Here is a 10,726-nt window from a genome sequence, read left to right as displayed (position 1 = left end):
CCACCCAGGCGCCCCAAGAATAATACAAATTATTTTTTAACTGCAAAGTACCTTTCAGATTATCTATCACAGTGTCCTTATTTAAAACATAAGGAACTAGAACCCTAAGAAAGCCAAGAGATTTACCCAAGATCACATGTCCAATAATGACAGAGTTGAGAATAGAATTCAGGTTTCAGGACTCTGAGCACTCATTTATTGAAACCACCTCTGAGCCATCTAAATTATGATGCTCTCACTGTGGACTGTATCTCATTGATTTTTGAATGCCTTTTTCTACACATAAGTAAATATAAATAAAACTGAAGTCAACCTAAAAACTGGGAGGATTTCTCTATTGTATGGAGGTGTGACAGTAAGATTTCAACATTTTTAAACCCAAAACATTAAAGGTGACTGATTTGCACAGGCCCTTCCAAACTATGGGCAGGCACAGCTGCTCATGTCATAAAGTACCCTTGCACAATTTTCTTTCTATAGTGAGACGTCCCATCTGTGTCTGCAGCAGTCACCCTGAAGTTGACAGGAATATGAGTCAAATGGCAGATTCACTTTGCCCCTGGGTTTTCACAGGAGGTAAGGACTAGTCTGAAACAAAATTGAACAGTAAGGGTTATGTATGGTGTTTCTTACTAAACACTTTTCTGTGCCACTGCTTCTTTCATGACCTAATACTCCCTTCCTCAAATTACCAGACACAGAGTGCCACCATACTGTCAGTCTTGCCATACTGTCATCTATCTAGCCAAAGTCCCCTGCTTTAAAATCCCATTAAGTCCTGGCCTCCTCCACAGTAACCTTATGCTCCAAAATTGCCTCTCTTTCTTCTTCTTCCTGTTCTTATCACAATTGCCATTGCCTTAATGATCTCCACAAGTTTTTGAAAAAGGATATTTCTGGTTAAATCTGAGACAAAACAATAGTGGTAATCATTACATAAAATTCCTCTTGTAAAATGTGGCAAAGGCTTTGTTTCCCTGACCCACCATCCTCCTAGGAAGCCTTTGTGCCTTGCTGTATGTGCAGGTTTGCTGGATTTTTTTTTTTTTTTTCAAATACTTTAATCCAGTGCTGGATTCAGGCTTCAAAACCTTGTTAGGTGGTGAACCAAGATATGAAAACCAGAGCCCTAAGGTTGAGGAATGTGTCCAAAGGCAAAAAACTTGGGATAGATGTCACTGAACTGAAAGAAACTGGTTATCGTTCAGAGTCATTGAATTGCTCAAGATCTAGAGATCCATTCATCTATCAAACACTTGTTATGTGCTTACTCTGTGCCAGCACTACACTAAGTACAGGAAACTTTAAAAGAAAAAAAATGAGTAAGAAATAGTATTTGACGTCAAGAAATCTATGATAAAGATGGACAGGTAATACATATGTTCATTGCAATTCTTTGTAATAACTGTTTTGATGAGAGGACCATTCGGTGAAAAGATGGGCTTAGACACAGATCAATGTGAACTTGGACATTGTCTCTGCCATTTACTAGCTGGGTGGGCCTCAGCAAGTCACTTAACCTCCCTGGGCTTTAGTTTTGTGTTTGTTTGTTGTTTTGTTGTTGTTGTTTTAATCTTAAAACTACAGAATATGTATTTTACTTCACAGAGTTGTTTAAAGAAAACACATACAAAGTACCTATCCTGGTACTAGATGCCTGGCATAGAAGATGTTATATAGCTGGCAACTGTCTTTTATAATTGTTGTAACAATAAAGATAAACCCACATATTACATACAGGCACACAAATGACTCAGAAATTATGAATCTAAAGAGATTTCCTGAATTCAGCAGTAGCTTAAAATGACAAGTATAAATCTGATAAGGGAATGGAAGGAAGAAAAGGAGAATTGTAACTATCCATATTCAAAGACATAGAGAAGCATGATCTTTTAGGGACTGTGGGTGGGTCTGGGTGGCTACAGCCAAAGACCAGAAAGTAACTGGTAAGGCTGAAAACAAGATCACAAAAAGACTTCTTCTCTATAATAACCATATATGCTCATTTACTTGCAATAAACCTGAGTTATGCCTATTGTCCCGAAGTAATTATTAATAGTATATAGTTTAACTCCTACTCTTAAATGATAAGTTGTATGGTCACCTTACTTACATGCTATGGTGAGAAATGTTTATCTAACCTGAAAGCTATGAAGAGTACCTGAAGAAAGCTAATATGGGGAATTACATAATCAATTCTTATTTTAAAGAGCAAAGTCTGGCAATTCTGTTACCAATGGTGAAGCATGGGTCAGAGAGGGCAACCTGGAGGCAAGAAAGAATGTAGAAGTCAGTCAGTATAAGCCGCATTTTCAGTTATTTGATCTGGATTACGATCATAGATGACATATCTCTTCAATCAATTTATCACTACTCTATGTCAATGGGTATTTACTCTAAATGCTTCTGTGTTTTATCTCATTTAAACTTCACTGCATCATCACAAGATGGGTATCATTATTATTATCTCTCTTTTTACAAGAGGAAACTGAGACCTAAAGAAGTTAAATTATTCGCTAAAGAAGTGGAAGATTCAAATTCAAACCCACAGAATCCATCATCAGATCCCGTGTTTGTAACCACTAACTTATACGCAATTACAAAGGACTCAAGTCAATGAACTGATGTCAGGATCCCCAGTCAGAACTTACCTAGATAAATACAAAATCCAGTCCTTCAAGTACTCCCTTCCTTTATTGTATTGCAGAATCCCTAAAGGATTATTATGTTATTATTTAGTATTCTATTATTATTATTTAGTATTCTTATTCAGATGGACTGCAGGGGGAAGGGCCAGCTCCCAGCAAGAGGTGGGACAGTGGAAAACAAAATCAGAACTCTTAGAAGTCTGCTCCACTGGGAGGTGGAGCCCTTGTGGAGATAGTGTGGTCTCAGGACCCGTAGGGTCACAGAAAGACCAAGGGTGCCTGAGTGTGGCAGAGTTCTCAGGTATTAGAGCCAGGAACCTGGCTGCAGAGACAGAGTTGAGCAGTGGGCTCTCAGCTTGGAATTACCTTAAACCCTGATCTGAGGCACAGTCTGGCCACTGCTCTTTGGGCAGAGATCCAACAAGCAGGAGATCCAGGGAGACCCTCTCCTTCCTCCTCCAGGAGGAGTGGCACAGGAGCACACTGCAGGACTCTGCTGGTTTGAAGACTCCAAATGCAGCCATGTGCCAGAGATAGAAATGCTTGGTCACAGGCTGAGTGAGCTCAGACTGCAGCCAGAGACCAGAGAGACGAGAAGGATTGACTGCTTTTCTCTGAGAGTGCATTAAGAATGGGGTCCTGAGCTCTCAGCTTCTTTGGGACCGGAGATTGGGAGGTCGTCATTCTCATTCCCATCCTCCAAAGCAGTACAGAAAGTGTTCAGGGAACAAAAGCTCCTGAGAGTGAACCAGAGCAGATTACTTAGCCTGGCCCCTGGCAAGGGCGGTGCAATTCTGTCTCAGGCAGAGACATTTAAGAATCACTGCAAGAGGCCCCTCTCGCAGAAGATCAGCAAGAACATTCAGCGAAGACCAAGTTTACTGATCAATAAGAACTGCGGAACTCCAGAGCTGGGGAAAGCAACACATAGAATTCAAGGCTTTTTTCCCATGATCCTTTAGTCTTTCAAAGTTAAATTTTTTAAATTTTATTATGCCGGGGCGCCTGGGTGGCTCAGTGGTTAAGCCGCTGCCTTCCGCTCAGGTCATGATTTCAGGGTCCTGGGATCGAGTCCCGCATCGGGCTCTCTGCTCAGCAGGGAGCCTGCTTCCCTCTCTCTCTCTCTGCCTGCCTCTCTGTCTACTTGTGATCTCTCTCTGTCAAATAAATAAATAAAAAATCTTAAAAAAAAAATAAAAAAAAATAAATTTTATTATGCCTTATTCTATTTTTTTAATTTTTCCTTTTTCCTATTTTAACATTTTTAAACTATTTTATCTTATCAATACCTTTTTTAAAAACTTTTTAAATTTTCATTCTTATATGTTTTCTTATATTTTTATATGAAAAATATTTTATATATTTTCTTATATTTTTAAGTATTTTATATAATTTCATAATATACATATTTCTTATATATTTTCTTATTTATTTTATCTCCTCATTGTATTTAACCTTATTTCTTGTATACATATAGATTTTTTTTTTCTTTAAAATTTTGGGATACAATTTCTTCTAACAGATCTAAATATACTCTAAATCTAGTGCATAGCTTTGTTCTAGTCTCCAGCCTGATCACAATCTTTCGTCTTTTTTCAACCAACTTCTTATCTTATCAATTCTTTTTTTAGAACCTTTTAAAATTTTCATCTTTACAGTAATATTCCATCTCTTCATCATGCTCACTCTTATTTTTGTATATATATAAGTTTTTCTTTCTTTAAAATTTTGAGATGTGGTTTCTTCTAACAGACCAAAATACACCCTAAATCAAGTGTTGGCTCTATTCTATTCATCAGTCTAATATGCATATATTTTCTTTTTCTTTCCCCCCCCTTCTTCTCCTCCCCATTTTGGGTCTCTACTGATTTGGTTATTGTATATTTTTCTGGGGTTGATACTACCCTTTTAGTATTTTGTTCTCTCATTCATCTATTCTTACCTGGATAAAATGACAAGGCAGAAAAAATCACCTCAAAAAAAGAACAAGAGGCAGTACTGATGGCTAGGGACTTACTCAATACTGACATTAGTAATATGTCAGAACTAGAGTTCAGAATGATGATTATCAAGGTGCTAGCTGGGCTCAAAAAAAGCATGGAAGATATTAGAGAATTCCTTTCTGGAGAAATGAAAGAACTAAAATCGGCCAAGTTGAAATAAAAAAAAAAAGCTATTAATGAGGTGCAATTAAAAATGGAGACTCTTACTGCTAGGCTAAATGAAGCAGAAGAGAGAATTAGTGATATAGAAGACCAAATGACACAGAATAAAGAAGCTGAGCAAAAAAGAGACAAACAATTACTGGACCAAAAGGGGAGAATTCGAGAGATAAGTGATACCATAGGATGAAACAATATTAGAATAATTGGGATCCTAGAAAAAGAAGAAAGAGAGGGGGGTAGAAGATATATTGGGGCAAATTATAGCAGAGAATTTCCCTAATTTGGTGAAGGGAACAAGCATCAAAATCCAGGAGGCACAAAGAACCCCCCTCAAAATCAATAAAAATAGGTCTACATCCCACCCGTCATCTAATAGTAAACTTAAAAGTCTCATTGACAAAGAGAAAATCCTGAAAGCAATTCGGGACAAGAGGTCTGTAATATATGATGGTAGAAATACGAGATTGGCAACAGACCTATCCATAAAGACCTGGCAGGCCAGAAAGGACTGGCATTACGTATTCAGAGCACTAAATGAGAAAAATATGCAACCAAGAATACTATATCCAGCTAGCTGTCATTGAAAATAAAAGGAGAGATAAAAAGCTTCCAAGACAAATGAAAATTAAAGGAATTTGCAAACACCAAACCAGTCCTACAGGAAATATTGAATGAGGTCCTCTAAGCACAGAGAGAAACTAAAAGTAGTAGACCAGAAAAGAATAGAGACGATATACAGTAACAGTCACCTTACAGGCAATACAATGACACTGAATTGTATCTTTCAATAGTTACCCTGAATGTAAATGGGCTAAGTACCCCAATCAAAAGACACAGGTTATCAGAATGGATTAAAAAACAAAACCCATTGATATGCTGTCTATAAGAAACTCATTTTAGACCCAAAGACACCTCTAGATTTAAAGTGAGGGGGTGGAAAACAATTTACCATGCTAATGGACATCAAAAAAAAAGTTGGGGTGGCAATCCTTATATCAGATAAATTAGATTTTAAGCCAAAGACTATGATAAGAGATGAGGAAGGGCACTATACCATACTCAAAGGGTCTGTCCAACAAGAAGATTTAACAATTCTAAATATCTATGCCCCTAACATTGGAGCAGCCAACTACATAAACTAATTAATAACAAAATCAAAGAATCACATCAACAATAATACAGTAATAGCAGGGGACTTTAACACTCCCCCTTACTGAAAGGGCAGATCATCTAAACAAAAGATCAACAAGGAAATAAAGGCTTTAAATGACACACTGGACCAGATGGGCATCACAGATATATTTAGAACATTCCATCCCAAAACAACAGAATACACATTCTTCTCTAGTGCACATGGAACATTCTCCAGAATAGATCACATTCTAGGTCACAAATCAGGTCTCAACTGGTACCAGATTGGGATCATTCCCTGCATATTTTCAGACCACTATGCTCTGAAACTAGAACTCAATCAGAAGAGGAAAGTAGGAAAGAACTCAAATACATGGAGGCTAAAGAGCATCCTAATAAAGAATGAATGGGTCAGGTGCCTGGGTGGCTCAGTGGGTTAAGCCTCTGCCTTTGGCTCAGGTCATGATCTCAGGGTCCTGGGATCAAGCCCTGCATCAGGCTCTCTGCTCTGTGGGGAGTCTGCTTCCCCTCTTTCTCTGCCTGCCTCTCTGCCTGCTTGTGACCTCTGCTTGTCAAATAAATAAATAAAATATTTAAAAAAAAATGAATGGGTCAGCCATCAAATTAAAGAAGAATTGAAAAAATTCATGGAAACAAATGAAAATGAAAACACAACTATCCAAAATCTGTGACACGCAGCAAAGGAGGTCCTGAGAGGAAAGTATATAGCGATACAAGCCTTTCTCAAAAAACAAGAAAGATCTCAAGTATGCAACCTAATACTACACCTAAAGGAGCTGGAGAAAGAACAGCAAAGAAAGCCTACACCCAACAGGAGAAGAGAAATCATAAAGATCAGAGCAGAATCCACTGAAATAGAAACCAAAAGAACTGTAGAACAAATCAATGAAACTAGGAGCTGGTTCTTTAAAAGAATTAATAAGATTGTTAAACCCCTGGCCAGACTTATCAAAAAGAAAAGAGAAAGGACCCAAATTAATGAAATCATGAATGAAAGAGGAGAAATCATAACCAGCACCAAAGAAACACAAATAATTATACAAATATATTATGAGCAACTCTACGCCAGCGAATTTGACAATCTGGAAAAATGGATGCATTCCTAGAGACATATAAACTACCAAAACTGAACCAGGAAGAAATGGAAAACCTGAACAGACCCATAACCAATAAGGAAATTGAAACAGTCATCAAAAATCTCCAAACAAACAAGAGCCCAGGGCCAGATGGCTTCCCAGGGGAATTCTACCAAACAATTAAAGAAGAATTAACACCTGTTCTCCTGCAACTGTTCTAAAAAATAGAAATGGAAGGAAAACTTCCAAACTCATTTTATGAGACCAGCATTACCTGGATCCAAAACCAGACAAAGATCCTGTCCAAAAGGAGAATTACAGACCAATATACTTGATGAACACAGATGGAAAATTCTCACCAAAAGACTAGCCAGTAGGATCCAACACTACATTAAGAGGATTATTCAACATGACCAAGTGGGATTTATTCCTGGACTGCAAGTGTGGTTCAACATTCGCAAATCAATCAATGTGATACAATACATTAATAAAAGAAAGAACAAGAACCATATGATACTCTCAGTAGATGCAGAAAAAGCATTTGACAAAATACAGCATCCTTTCTTGATAGAAACACTTCGCAGTGTAGGCATAGAGGGTACATACCTCAATATCATCAAAGCTATCTATAAAAAACCCACAGTGAATATCATTCTCAATGGGGAAAACTGAGAGCTTTTCCCCTAAGGTCAGGAACATGGCAGGAATGTCCACTATCACCACTGCTATTCGACATAGTACTAGAAATCCTAGCCTTGCCAGTCAGACAACAAAAAGAAATAAAAGTCATCTGAATCAGCAAAGGAGAAGTCAAACTCTCACTCTTTGCAGATGATATGGTACTTTATGTGGAAAATTCAAAAGACTCCACTCCAAATCTGCTAGAACTCATACAGGAATTCAGTAAGTGTCAGGATATAAAATCAATGCACAGAAATCAGTTCATTTCTATACACCAACAGCAAGACAGAAGAAAGAGAAATTAAGGAGTTGATCACATTTACAATTGCATCAAAAACCATAAGATATCTAGGAATAAACCCAACCAAAGAGGCAAAGAATCTATAATCAGGAAACTGTAAAGTACCCATGAAAGAAATTGAGGAAAACACAAAGAAATGGAAAAATGTTCCATGCTGATGGATTGAAATAACAAATACCATGAAAATGCTATGCTACCTAAAGCAATCTACACATTTAATGCAATTCCTATCAAAATACCATCCATTTGTTTCAAAGAAATGGAAAAAATAATCCTAAAATTTATATGGAACCAGAAAAGACCTCGAATAGCCAGAGGAATGTTGAAAAAGAAAGCCAAAGTTGGTGGCATCACAATTCCAGACTTCAAACTCTATTACAAAGCTGTAATCAGCAAGACAGTATGGTACTGTCACAAAAACAGACACATAGGTCAGTGGAACAGAACAGAGAGCCCAGAAATAGACCCTCAACTCTACAGTCAACTAATCTTTGACAAAGCAGGAAAGGATGTCCAATGGAAAAAAGACAGTCTCTTCATCAAATGGTATTGGGAAAATTGGACAGCCACATGCAGAAGAATGAAACTGGACCATTTCCTTACACCACACATGAAAATAGACTCAAAATGGATGAATGACATCAATGTGAGACAGATATCCATCAAAATCCTTGAGGAGAACAAAGGCAGTAACCTCTTCAACCTCAACCACAGCAATTTCTTCCTAGAAACATCACCAAAGGCAAAGGAAGCAAGGGCAAAAATGAACTATTGGGACTTCATCAAGATCAAAAACTTTTGCACAGCAAAGGAAACAGTCAACAAAACCAAAAGACAACCGACAGAATGGGAGAAGATATTTGTAAATGACATATCACATAAAGGGCTACTATCCAAAATCTATAAAGAACTTGTCACTCAATTCAAACTCAACACAGCAAGAACAAATAATTTAACCAAGAAATGGGCAGAAGACATAAACAGACATTTCTGCAAAGAAGACATCCAGATGGCCAAGAGGCACATGAAAAAGTACTCCACATCTCTCAGAATCAGGGAAATACAAATCAAAAACCACAGTGATATACCACCACACACCAGTCAGAATGGCTAAAATTAATAAGCCAGGAAATGACAGATGTTGCCAAGGATGCATAGAAAGGGGAACCCTACTATACTGTTGGTTGGAATGCAAGCTGGTGCAGCCACTCTGGAGAACAGTACGGAGGTTCCTCAAAAAGTTGAAAATAGAGCTACCATATGACCCAGCAACAGCACTACTGATTATTTAGTCTAAAAATACAAATGTAGTGATCTGAATGGGAACATGCACCTGAATGTTTATAACAGCAATGTCCTCAATAGCCAAACTATGGAAAGAACCTAGATGCCCATCAACAGATGAATGGATAAAGAAGATGTGGTATAGATATACAATGGAATATTATGCAGCCATCAAAAGAAACGAAATCTTGCCATTTGCAACAACATGGATGGAACTAGAGGGTATTATGCTGAGCAAAATAAGTCAATCAGAGAATGACAATTATCATATGATCTCTGATATCAGGAATTTGAGAGGCAGGGCCAAGGGTTCGTGGGGGATAGGGAGGTAAAAAATAAAATAAGTTGGGATCGGGACGGAGACAAACCATAAGAGACTCTTAATCTCATGAAACAAACTGAGGGTTGTTGGGGGATGGGGAGTAGAGATAGGTTGACTGGGTTATGGACATGGGAGAGGTTATGTGCTATGGCTAATGCTGTGAAATGTGTAAGCCTAATGACTCATAGACCTGTACCCCTGGGGCAAATCAATACATTATATGTTAAAAATAATTTTTAAAAAGATGTTTCTAAAAGCAAGAGGTAAGTTGTCTTTCCTCAGTGCATGTGGAGAATGTTCTTTCTACTGAACTAAAAAGTAATCAGGGATGAAATAACTATGACATATCTTTTAAATTGCTACATCATATATCTACATATCTATTAAAAAAAAAAAAAAAACCTTCTTCCCACATTTGTCCCAGTCTCTATTTCCCAGTTATTCCATAATTAATCTCTCCAGGATGATTAAAAGTTATAATACCTATCCCCTTTGTGAAACATGCATCCTTACTATCATGAAAGAGGGTGACATTGGTATATTTTTCAAAGTCTGGGTTATACAGTCCCATTCATGAGCATTTGAATACATAGGGAAGAATACTGCTGGCATTGGAAATTGGATGACTTATCTGTGATACATATGAAATAGAATTAAGAAGACTAAGAGTAGATTGCATGCGAGAGGTCAGTGAAGGGGAAAAATCCAGGATGATTCTCAAGTTTTTGTCTCAAGTGAATAAGTGAGTGGGTAGTGATTTCATAAAATTAACTAAGGAACATAATCAGAGGAACTGCTTTAAAGGTTAGACAGGTGATAGTGAATTCAGTAAATATTTGTTGGTGTAAATGGATAAATGAATTGAAGATAACATCACTGAAATGAAAAGATGATGGAGAAGTTAATTTAAAAATGGAACCAGCTAAACCAATTATTTCAAGGTTACCTGACACACTTGAAGCAAAATTATTTTGGTGCTGTTTATTAACTGGGCAATGGGTAGGGCAAATGGAAAATACAGACATATGTGCATGTGAGTGTAGAAACAGAAACATCATTCTAAAAATCTCTGAAAATTGATTACACAGAACATTTAG

Source organism: Lutra lutra, chromosome 1, assembly GCF_902655055.1.
Source record: "Lutra lutra chromosome 1, mLutLut1.2, whole genome shotgun sequence".
In the NCBI taxonomy this organism is placed as follows: Eukaryota; Metazoa; Chordata; class Mammalia; order Carnivora; family Mustelidae; genus Lutra; species Lutra lutra.
The sequence above is the reverse complement of the archived record's forward strand: the minus strand, read 5'-3'. Positions refer to the sequence as shown.